At 39.2% G+C, this 12,307-nt stretch overlaps 1 long non-coding RNA gene across 2 annotated transcripts in view; it reads left to right on the top strand.

Annotated features, from left to right (window-relative positions):
- Positions 1 to 4,094: 4,094 nt before the first annotated feature.
- LOC143160599 (uncharacterized) overlaps positions 4,095 to 12,307 on the top strand; it is a 28,081-nt gene continuing 19,868 nt past the window's right edge. For both annotated transcript variants that reach the window (XR_012995410.1, XR_012995411.1), the window contains exons 1-4: positions 4,095 to 4,146; positions 4,305 to 4,365; positions 4,784 to 4,942; positions 5,452 to 5,541. This is a non-coding gene — a long non-coding RNA (uncharacterized LOC143160599). The remainder of the gene's footprint in view (positions 4,147 to 4,304; positions 4,366 to 4,783; positions 4,943 to 5,451; positions 5,542 to 12,307) is intronic.

Raw genomic sequence — 12,307 nt, 5'->3', positions numbered from 1 at the left:
AGTTGTATGGGTTTAGATGGGGAATTTTATAGAGGAAGTTTAAGCTGCAATCCCACTGAAATGTAGGGAGAGCTCAGTACCTCCTTTCCTTATGTTATAAAATTGTAGGTAAAAGCCCTTTGCAAATTGTTCCATTTGAAGTCATTTAGGGCTACATAGACGCCAGGTGGAGTTACCAAGGGTTTCTAAGGTGGTCAGAGGCCTGATGTCCACTGAAAGTCAATAGGATTTAGGCTCTCTTCTGTATTCTCCACTCACTACGTTGTTTCTTCAGACACTGAAGTGTGTTTGTAAAGCTCACCCCTACTATTCTTGAAAATCCTACCCTTTAGCTGGTGCGCTTCTGCTGTAGATTAACATAACCACCCCATTGCCCAGCTATAAGTAAAGCAAGACTGCAGTGTTACCAATGTGTATTCCTCTCTGGCACCATCTAGTGACTCCGGAACTAGGCTTCCAACCACTGCTCTTCCCATTGGAAAACAAGATGTGTTCTCCTTTGGCAATAGCTTAAAATTCAGTTCATTGCAGATGCCGCTCTCATGAAATGAACTCACCTTAGAGCAATGGTTGCAAAGCCTTTTGGGAGAAAGCTTTGTAGTATGGCTCTTGTACTAACAGTTTAGATTTGTAATTCAAGGTGCAAAACTGCCAAAGCACATAAAAATAATGTGAAGATCTTGTTATAGATATTTTGTTACAGTAAGAATCAAGAATGGGGGTGTGTGTGTCTGTTTTAAGACTGTCATAGTCTTTGAGCATCTTTTCTAGTCCTAATAAAATAGCTGAGAATGAAGTGAGCGTACTTAAATTATAGAATGATTCAGGGCATCATGTTGTTAATAATGTAGAGAAATGAGATATAAAAGCTTTTACTCAAGCATACCCTAAAGCAAATTTAAGTAGAGCACACAGCTATGATGCTGATTGTTTTCACAGGTGTTGGCACCATATGAATTAAATGAAGAAAAAAATGGTGAAACATTTATGACTCATTAGAATTATGTGGTTTTCTATCCTGTCCTAACAACTGAAAAAAGGTGTAATTTACATTTGCAGCCAAATGGCGTGAAGTAACATTATACTTTACCGACATGAAAAGAGGAGACTTCCAGATGACTACTATTCTGAACTTCTCTAGTTCTCAAATCGTGGATTTTCAGTTTTTCATGTGGACTTTTGAGAGCTAAAATTACGGCCCCATAAAAAAAACCAAAAAGGAATATGGTAACTTTGAATCTATAGAACATGTGGTTTCAAGGAGCTAAGTGCCGTTCACTACACGTAACACCTTTACAATCAGAGTATTTCTCCTTTTCATCAAAGAATACACTTGATAGATCCAAAGAGAGCCGCATCCGTGTTTTTTTTTAAATAAACAAAACTCTGCATCCTCCTTTTCCTCTCTCCTTTTCAGAGTTTAATTTTTTTCTATCAGAATTGTTTTGTTGTAGATCTTAAATATTTACATGAAGGAGGTATCCTGACAGGCTGATCTATAGCAGGAAAGCAACAAATAAACAAATCCATGTCTACAGTATTTTAGATTCTGGTTTCCTGAGCTGCTAAGTGTTTATTTTTCCTATTGTAAAAACCTGCATTGAAATACATTCAAAATGGAGTTCACATGGCAGCTTTCAGGCAACATCTAATGTTTTAACAAAGCCATAATACAAGCCTCAGCTTCCCATACGCTGCATAGTTGGCTAAAAAAGAAAGCAGCTGATTTATCAGAGTCTCTGTGCTGTAGATGAGTCTTCAGAAAAAGAACATGTCGTACTTTGCAACTGAGACTCTTTTGCAAACACCTAATAAACCAGAAAAAGAAAGTTTTACTGGGCTTCGTGAGCACATTTTTCTCCTCTCACCACAGCACCGAACCCAGTTTGTAATCCTACTTTCATTTATTTCATCCTCCCCTGAAATTTCTCATAGCACAAACTCGCTCAATTCTGGCTGGCTAATTTGTGTCTCATGGCCTGCAGTATCTCTTTAGGAGGTGAACTATTAAAAATACATTAGCCTGGTGTGGATGGTAATGGGCCAAATGCTGCTGGTTTTGAAGGCAATCTGGGAAGCCTCATGCTCTCTCTGACTCTTGATAGCTGTGCAAGTAAGTTGTTTGCTTTTGCTGTCCTTGGACTTTCAAAGTTCTAGCAGCAGATGTAGGTGAGATGATCGTTCTTTTGAAAGGCTGGATTGAGAAAAGCACTTTTCTTCCTTTCCAAGCTTGCTCTAATCTTTAACGTTACCCTTATTTCTGTTCTGCCAGAACTATGTCCTATTAGCATCCAAAAATGTTACACATAACTTTGGCTTGCTTACAGAAGATGATCCAACCACTAACATTTGCCTTCTGTAGCCGAATGCTGAAAGAAAAAATAATCCACATTTGAAATGTGAGACTTTGCTGCTGTCAGTTTCTGGAGCTGATTATTAGGGCTGCGATTTTTATCTACTCACTTGTACAGTAATTAAAAGCAATTCCCTCATCAGTTATCATCCCGAGAAGCCAGCTTTTAAGCAGTGCTTGATGTACAGTTTATTAACCTAAGCCCACGTTGAAGGAAAGGTGACATAGTTTAAAATGTAAGAATGAACACATCTGCTCTGAAACAAAGAGCTGAATATAAAATAGATGCATATTGTTAAACTAGCAAAAATAGCAATGTGATTTTAATTGGCAAAGTAGGAGTAATCACCTGGCTTGGGCCAGGTGAACACCTTCATTCTGTCCACTCCTATCTGTGTCCTTTTTACATGGATTATTTTCTGTGTGGATGTATCCTGTCATGATGGAGTAGGTGGTTAAAGACTTAAGGAGGAAATCAGGGAATCAATTACTGTGGCATGCTGAAGAGGAAGAGCTATTCAGCTGCCTGACCACCTTTGCCACGCCTTCTAGCAGGTATTGATGAGCACAAATGCTTATCAGTGTCAGCTCCAAATCCAAGATATTTGATATTAACTGAGGACCGTGCCTCTAGCCACCAACGTTGTAACTGAGGACATCTTTATTGCAGGAAAGAGATGTCAAATAATAGGCAATGAAGATCATGATACTTACCTGTGGTAGCTTTTCTAGATGGGTGCTGGAGACAAAACATTGGGCTGAATGAAGGCAAACTGAAAGTGAGCCCAACTATGGATCTATCACATTGGACTTTTCTTGACCACTGAAAACGATGTGGAAGCTTGTGAGGATACTCAAAGATTAGAAAAACCAGGCATTTAGAGAAGAAAATTGAAAGGGGAACAGAAGTCCCTAAAGCATTACACACTTGCAGAGCACCTAAAGCACCGATGTGGGGGGTGCCTGAGAAAGGGGAGTAGAAACAGCTCTGGTGTAAAGATGCAGACTGCAGCATTTACTGATGGAGTCCTGGTCTACGCAGAAAGGGAAAACAATGAGGTGAAAAGTTTCTACTGACTCTGCTCCTTCAAATGGAGACGTTCAAGGCAGTCCAACAGAACAGCATGGTGTGTGACAGGCAGTAAACCAATTTGCAATCCATGGTCAGCCAGAGAGAAAGGAGTAAGTGCCACAGGAGGTTGTGCCCACCCCCAGCCACACTAGGAAGTGAATGAAGAACTGCATGGATTTTGTTTGAAATGGAACCGAACAGTAATCCCAGGAGATTTAAGAGCTGAGATCATGCAGTGGATACGTATTTCACACCTGGGGATAGAGACATGCCTGAGATGAGCCAGGAAATGTATCTACAGGCCAGGCATGAATACCCAGTTGAAAGCATACATGGAACAGCGCAAGCTGTGCAAAGAATATAGTGATTGACAAGAAACGCTTCATGAAATCCCAGCCCAGCCCTGGGAAAGGGTCAGAACAGGCTTGTTAATTTGTAATGAAAGAAACTTTATGGACGCAGTGGATTACTAACCCGGGGTTTGGAAGGTACACAGGCAACAACAATATTCAGAAAACTGAAGGCACAGATTTTGAGATGTGCTATACCTCACTCGCTGGGACCAAGTGAGAGGCTCCTGATACCCTTCATTTAGGCATTTGAACATTTTGGTGCCTTTAAAAGCTTCTGCGTAAGATTTATGTCCCTGAAAATACACAACAGAATGGAAGATGGCATCAGCCTTGACAGCGGCCAAGAAACTGATGGCAGTGTTAGACAGGTAATAAGGGTGTTTGGCCTGGGTATTTTGAACCTCATAAATGCTAAATGCTCCCATGGTTTAAAGAGAGACATGTACTCAGACACTGGCCTTGCAGTCTTGGTAAGCATGTCTACTAAAGCCTGGGGCAAAACCAATTGATATTGTTTTCTTTACAGTTCTTAGGAAAGTGAGCAAGTGCAAAGGACCTAAAACCCAGAGGTTACGATATGCAGGAAGGTATGTATGAAATTAGTCATGAAGTTATTACAAAAAGTAACAGCAAAAAAGTTGTTTTTGGGTGCAGGATGTGAAATGAGTACAAGCAGCAGGAAAAACGAAACTCAAGACACCAATGCTGTGACTGGAATCAAAGGTAGCACCAGGGGATCATAGTCTGTTAGGCAAATGTAAGCAAGACAAACAGGACGTGAAGTGTGTGATCAACACAGAGGATCAATATGACTGATCCTTTCGAGCGCCCTCAATAATAACAGAAAGCAGGGAAGTTGAACAGTATGGAGAGAACTTGGTAGTTTCATCATTGGCATCCGGCGTTGTTTTAGCTGTTAGAGTAGCCTGCCTGGCATCCATTTGCTACCCTGGTGGAGTGTCAGTCTGCTTTAGGTCCTGCGTCATATCTGCTGTTCCCGTGCAGATGTCCTGGATGCCTTAGGGCCTCTCAAATGGCACCGGGCACCTGTGCATTGGACAGAGGAATCCTGGCCTTCGCTTTACGAAGCAGCATGCTCTTGAAGGGCCACAGCAGTGTGGTAATAGCTGCAGCAATGAGCAAGTTGGAGAAATCTTTAAACGGGTAAGTCTGTGCAATATTTATCTTCAGCTTGGGCCTTTTAAGGCTGGCTGTGGGCTTAGCCCTGTAGCTTCCTGCCTTGGCCAAGAATGAATCACCCGTGGGGAGTTGTAATTCCCAGAGCAGATGGGAGCTGTCGGGTTCACAGTCAGAAATGATGGAAAGGAATACAACGTGTAACAGCTCCATTTGGGCAGGAGAGATCGGTGCGGACAGGTGGGTCTTTCCAGCCAAAGAGAGGCTATCGCAGATAAAGATGCTTTATGAAGATGCTTTAACAGGCAGTCAGGTGTCTATGTAAAATACCCAGAGGAGAAAACAATTAAAAGAGCTCTAGTTGATTAAAAAAAAAAAAAGTTGAAGAAAATGGAATTAGTCTGAGAATGAACTTAATCACCAAGGTGCCCTTGAAGTTTATCAGACCACCTAGAGGTGCAATATCCTAGACAGGCAATGAGTTCTCAGAAATACCCTTCATCTAATCTTTTTTTTATTATTTTTCCCTACCCTAGAAAGATTGAAGTGTTTTGGTTTGGTTGGAAGACTGAACTAGCTTGCCAGAGGGAATTCAGAGGAAACCAGAGCATTTTCCCAAAGAGAAGGTAAGGCCCAGCCACACCTTGCAACATCAAATCTTTAATCATGTACCTGCCTGTATAGCAGCAGCAATATTCAGTGTTTCTGTAACATTATTCATGCAAGAATTTCAAAGCACTTCATAAGCACTAATTAATCAAACCTCACAAACGCTCAGCAAGCAGCAACTTTGCCCACCAATGAAGTGTAATCACTTCTGAAATGGAACATGATGGCAGTTTGATATCACGTAACATGACGCAACAGGTCAAGGCAAGTAGAACAGGAGCAATTGAGGGCACTTGGGAAGAACCCATCCTTAAAGAGCTTTGCGGATACAGTGCTTCTGTTACACTGGATATGCTTTGTGGAAATACTTGGTAAAAATATTTTTGTGAAAAAGCAATTTTTGTATTGCACCCAAAAGAACAATTTGAAATATATTTTTTTAATTCCTATTAGAGCTCCTAATGCTAAAGGCAAATATCTTCACTTTGTGGGGGCAATCCATCAGAATGCTTTCCTCTCATTGTGGGACCTGTTGTTTCCATCTCTCTAGCCAGTGGCACCTGCAGTCCTAGAGATCATGAAATAAACCACTCCTGCGTGGTCCTTGACCTGCAGGTGCTGCCAGTTGAGGTTCCCCAGGGGGAAAAGGAAGCTGTGTCAGAGGCTGCAGGCTCTACCTTCAGTTCCTCTATGTCTTGAGGGACCACCTGGCACATTTAGTACTTTAGCCCCCAGATGGGTGTCTCAAAGCCATGATCCCCAGCCAGAAAACCTGTTCCAGTGCGGAAACCACAGAGCCTAAATTAGGGCCTTCTCTTGGCCCAGTTAAAGCTGTTAACATTCCGGTTGACTACAGTGGGAGAAAGATTGAGCTGGCCCAGTTTCTTCATATTTCTGCCAATCCGATCTTGAGGGGCAGACTAATTCAGATGTGTAGACGTTGCTAATACTCTGAGCGTGTATCTTCCCAATTAAGCATACGTTGAACAACCGTGAGCTTTTCCTGTCTATAGGAAAAACATCCCTGTAGTTTAGGTCTCCTATCCCATCGCTTCTCATCTCTTTTGGAAGCAAATGGGACACGGATTATTTTTTTTTTTTTACATCATACAATAAAATGATATTGTACTTGTGTAAAACAATGTGCAAACCATTAAGTAGAATAATGAAATGCTGGAAGTTAAAACAATAAGCTTGGATGATTTAAACCTTGCTACATTTTAAACGTGCAATATGTTTGCAAGAATGAATTGGTCTTTGGGGCTGAATAAATAGTACAGATATCCAGCCCATTTTGGAAAGAACAAGTAATACCTAAGAACATAATTTAAACCGGTGTTGTAATTAGCTGGTCATTTCACATTACTAGAGTTCTGGTCTTGTTGTTTGGCTTTATAAATGACCCATATAGTCGTCTTCTAATTATACATGATATGTTTAAAAAAAACCCGACAAAACCCACCAAACTGGATGAGAATCTTTCCTTTGGCAGAATAGTGAAGAGTAAATTATTTAGATGGATTATGTGGTACACTCCCCATTAATGTGCCTTTGCAAACTTATTTAAAAACCCAAGGTCTGGAGGCTCCTTTAACCATACCTTCAGGATATTATAATTCTCCCTGGCTTCACTTCCTGAACATGAAACAACACGGTATTTTCAGTCAAAACTCATCTCGCCATACATCTAACTGATAAATAATGGATATTACTGTGAATGCAAAAAGGCGGCTTTGTTCCCGGTTATGGTAGAAACTGTAGAAGCGGAAACTCTATTATAGAAATTCAGTCAAACTCTTGCAGGACTAAATTGAGAAGCTAGGAGGACTGGACTTTTCCTTGGGACTTGTCTTCTGTCTGCAGCATAGGGTATGAAAATCCTTCTGACTTTAACACTGGGTCAACCGTATACCATGCCAATATTGAGATGGAGATCAGAACTGTCTTAAGGCTGCTCTCAGTTACCATCACCTTCTTAACACCCTCAAGAAATCATTTCAGTTCCCTGGGATCAGGGAGCGATGTTCCTAGTCACAGTTCCCTTATAACTTCACATGTAGCAGATTAGTAAGTGATATGCTGTAGAAGAAGGCATCGTAAAGCTGCCACGTGGGGTTTTTTTAATTTTTATTTTCCAAATCCGGCATTCTCCCAACAGAGCATGAAGGTACAGGTGCTTGGTTAAACTGACTTTTTGTCCATTTCATTCTTGCCGATTGCTGGAAAGCAGCTGCCGCAGGAGGTCAGCATCTGGCCCCAAATTTGAGTTCTATGCAATAGAGTGAGGATTCTTTAGTTTTAGTAGGCTCAACTATGTCATTAATATCAGCATGTCTGCAAATGCAACACCTCAGTGAAACAATTTCTAGGGAGACTCTAGATTGTGAATCATGATGCTGTATTGTGAAATTTTGGCTGAAGTAGCTGTCGTGTAAAAGGCTCTGAACACATAGATTTCAGCCCTCTAACTAGCCCCTTTTTACCAACCTAAAAATTAAGTAGTCTTTCATGTATTTACTTCTTTTTTATTCTCTTGGGTTTACAACTTGATTGAAAATCTACACTGATTATAGATTTGCTGCAGTAAAAAAAGACATTGTGTCTATTCATATACATACACTACAAATTAAAAGTTGGGTGTGAGAAATGAAAAATTCATAGCCTTGGATGTTGAGAAAGTCAGACCTGCTGTCTCCCCTTGAAGTCACCTAGATGAGGCTTTTTGACATAATGGAAGCATCAATGAACTGCTCTTGATTAAAAGTTTGACAGGTTGACACTATCCCCCTGAACAGGAAGACTGGGGTTGAAAGAAAATTTTAATACAAACAGAATTTCATTAATACCACAGTTTGCTATAATGGGGGTCTTTTTTTTTTTCCCCCCACTGTTATTTTTGCTTAGATGGTGTCATTACCTTTTAAAGGGGAAAGACACTATGGTTAAGCTTTGTCTCAGAAACAATGTCATACTAATGGAATGGGAGCTTTCAAGTAAAATCTGAAACAAACTGCCTGGAACAGTTCTGATTCTCCACGCACAAACAAAACCAATTTTAATAGGGTGGTTCCTTTAAATGCAGGCTCTCTTCATTGAACCAACATTTATTTTGTAGAGAGAGTACAGAAATTCATTAAACAATATAAAATAATCAATATAAACAGAATATCAGAATGGCCTTACATCTCCCAAGATCCAAAAATATGGACTCACTTCACTTTATTTACCTTCTGAGAGCTTTTTTTTTCTAATGTGGTAACTGTTAGACTCTATCTGCTCTGCTCAATGTTAGGGCTGTCATGATGAAAGTGCATAAACAATATAAATAATAGTTGTTGGCACACGAAAGGAACTCTGAGTGGATTGTTCTTTTGGAATCTAACTGTCAGGGTTTTTGTTTGACTCTCGGATTTTTTTTTTTTTTTTACTATTTTTTATGTTTAATCTAAAAATTCGTATAATCTTAAATTGATTATTTGAAAAACCATCATTCTTTTAATATTTACATTGCAATTTAATATTTATAGCTTGATGCCAGGCAATTCTTATACAATTTGTAAATATTTATTAAATCAGACTTGTTTTTAAGGACTTATAGTTTTGTAACCGCTCTCTAGTGCTAATACTCTTTGAAGCGGAATGTCAGCCTGCACAAGTCAGTTTCTATATTGTCTTTCCATTCCTTGTCAGCAGTGATCCTTCTTGACTTCTTTTCACTGCTGAATAGTTAAATAGTTTAATCTCTTTCAGATCCTTGATATTATCAGGTTATATAACCTCCTACTCCATTCCCACTCATCATCTCTGAAATGTAATATCTGCACGTGGATTTTTGACTTCTCATTTGAGATTTGCAGAGGCCTTTAAAGCATTGTTTGAACCCACAACATCTCTCCTCGTGATACATTTTTAATTTCTCATTTACAGGCAAGTAAATTGACTTACTGCGAGCTTACAGTCAATATTTTCCTGATACCATTTAATTGCAAGCGTTCAGGTTTTAGATGTACAGCTTGAGACATTTACCACCTTACTTGCAGACTCGTTCTAACTCTTTTTTGAAGATGATGAGTGTTGAAGCACTGACTCACAGTGGAAAGCAGACCGTGTACATCTTCTCAGTTTGGAAACCTAAAACCGAGCCATCTAAATCGATGAACTTGATACAATGCTATAAACAGCTTACCCAGTCACCAACAGAGTCAGTAATAGAACTTGGGCATCTGCTCTACATTTTCTTGTTCTCCCGCTATGCCATTCCTCTCTCCTTAAAGCATCAGTGACAAATTAAGTAAAAGTGGACATGTGAGGAGTATGGGGGAAAGAATGTTGAAAACAAAGCAATTCAGAGCGTTTTATCCTTTCTATCCAAGTCAATGGCAGGTGTTCTATGTCCTATTACAGCCTTGATAGCGTGTTGTGTTGCATCATTTCAGCATACTTGCTTTCAGACTGGATGGCTAAATGTCAGTTCAGATAGCAGTTATCCAATCCAAATGAACCACAGTTGGATGGCAGCAGGTGAACAGAGGAATGTCCAGTTCAGGAGCCTACCCTACCGCTCCATACATGGAAGGCTGCAGATATTCCAGATTTTGTTAGTGGAAAGAAGCAGATGTAAACGAGGAAATATTTTCCTGTGATTTTACAGTTCTTTCATGATTGATTATGGGTCTACACGTGATGGAGAAGAGAGCTTTTCAGAATAAATATGAACAGTTCTGATTATCCGTCTTCCCATTTATTGACACAAAATGGGCAATAGACAACGTGTTATAAGCAAAAAATGTTTCACTACATTAGGAACCATTTCTTTGCTAAAACACCCATGAAATCAGCCTCTTGACATATTCCCCAGCAAGTTAATCTGATCGTGATTGGCTCTGAGTGAAATGGAAATGAGAAAATTCCAATAAGCATGTGAACATACAAACTGATTTTCAACCCATTTTAAACACAGGTTGGCTGAAGACATTACTTGTATAGGCGAGTAAGTGAAAAGCTGAAGTACATCTGAATGTAAAAGCCAAAATCAATTTGATTTTAAATGATTTTCAACTGATTTTAAAAAGCAATGGTGTGGAACTTATGTGCAAGGTTAAAAGGCTTCAATTTTATTCCCTTCAGACTAAAGCAAGCTTATTTTTTTCTCCTTTATTCAATTTGTTATTTTTTTTTATCCCACTACTGTTTTGAAGGGCCTGTATATCACTACCAGTTTTAGTCAGAATTATTGGACCAACAATGCAAAGTATTTTTATACACAGAACTGAACACCAGATGGGTCTCCGTGAATATTATATTATTCACGGCCATTGAATCAGAGATGCCTTTAAAAAAAAAAATATCTAGTCTGCTGTTGTATGGCCTCAGCTTTATTCTAGCTGCAGGTTTCTTTTAGCTACATTCATTGAGTAACCCCATGGATTCTGATCAAAATCCCCTTTGAAAATAGCAAGAGCTCTTCCTGTTGAATTCAGTAGGCTGCTGGTCAGACTGTGATTACCATTCATTCACTGAGCAAAATGATTTTGCGATGCAGGATCCATAATGAGTCTGAAGAAATCTGGATTCAATTTTTGTCCTTGTTTTGCCCAGTCTTGGCAATCTTGGGCAAAACATTTGTTCCTTTTCAGCTTTTGTTTCCTAAACTATAAAGTGAGAGTAATATTTTTTCCTTCTTTTTCATAATTTGGTATCTGTCAATTTAGACTTTATTGGTTTTGGCTAGGGGATTAATTTTTATTGCATGTGGAGCAGCAGCAACCCCTGCTTATCCCATTTGAGAAGTGGGTTGTAGCTTCTTACAGTACTTGGGATATTGTGGTGCTAATTAACCTGGCATTCCAGAAATATTTTGATCAAACAGTGACAAGGAAACGTAAGGTACTACAGCTCCTCAGGTTGGATGGACAGACACTAGCCAGGGAATTCAAATTGTTCTAAGTGATTACTGCTTGTGCTTTGGAAGATGCTTCTCAATACAGATATAAGGACCCAGAATTGTGGTCAAACACGGGTTTAAATTACGTGGAGAGTTATTCCACAACAGAGCTGAGCAGGATTTAAATGAGTTTAAATTGGAGCAGAATAGAGCTTGCTGAAATCTTTGCACAAATATCCATGATTAAGGATGGTGACAAATATGTTTGTGCTATTAATTTTAGAATCCCATATCATAAAGGATTCAAAAAACATAATCTATTTGTCTGGCAGTATTTTAAATGAGGAGTAAACAAGCTAATTTCTGCGCTTTCTTTACATCACTGTAAATTGAAGTAGAATTTTCTTCAGAAATTAGATTGTGTAAGTGTCATGAGATCGTTTGTATCCTCTCTCTCTTTCAATCTCTCTCTCTGCATTCCAGTCCTTATGGCTTCCTACCCTGTGATTTAGTTTTCTGTTTGTATTTATAAGGGGCTTTTATGGCTAATGTTTTTGCACAGTGTAATTAAAAAGCAGCTTCCTTACTGAATGCAAGGGCTCTGATTCAGTTCCCTGTATTTGATACACCCCTCGCAAAGCAATATGATAAATCTTATATATGAAAAGAGATTAAGGATAAGGCCTTCAGAAAGGGTAAATTTAAAGTTAGACTCTTATTTCCGTATTTATCTATTTTTCAGTGAATGTGCTTAAGTTCTCAGCACTTGGAACCAACTTAAGTATCTGAGGGTCCGAAATCTCAGTCAATGCATTTATCCCTTCACTTCCATTTAAAGATTCTCGTGGTACAAAATGTCAGTTTTCCAATCTGCGTATTTACTCACTGTGTACTTTTTA

The sequence above is a fragment of the Aptenodytes patagonicus genome, chromosome 5, assembly GCF_965638725.1.
Source record: "Aptenodytes patagonicus chromosome 5, bAptPat1.pri.cur, whole genome shotgun sequence".
NCBI lineage: Eukaryota > Metazoa > Chordata > Aves > Sphenisciformes > Spheniscidae > Aptenodytes > Aptenodytes patagonicus.
The sequence above is the reverse complement of the archived record's forward strand: the minus strand, read 5'-3'. Positions and strand labels throughout refer to the sequence as shown.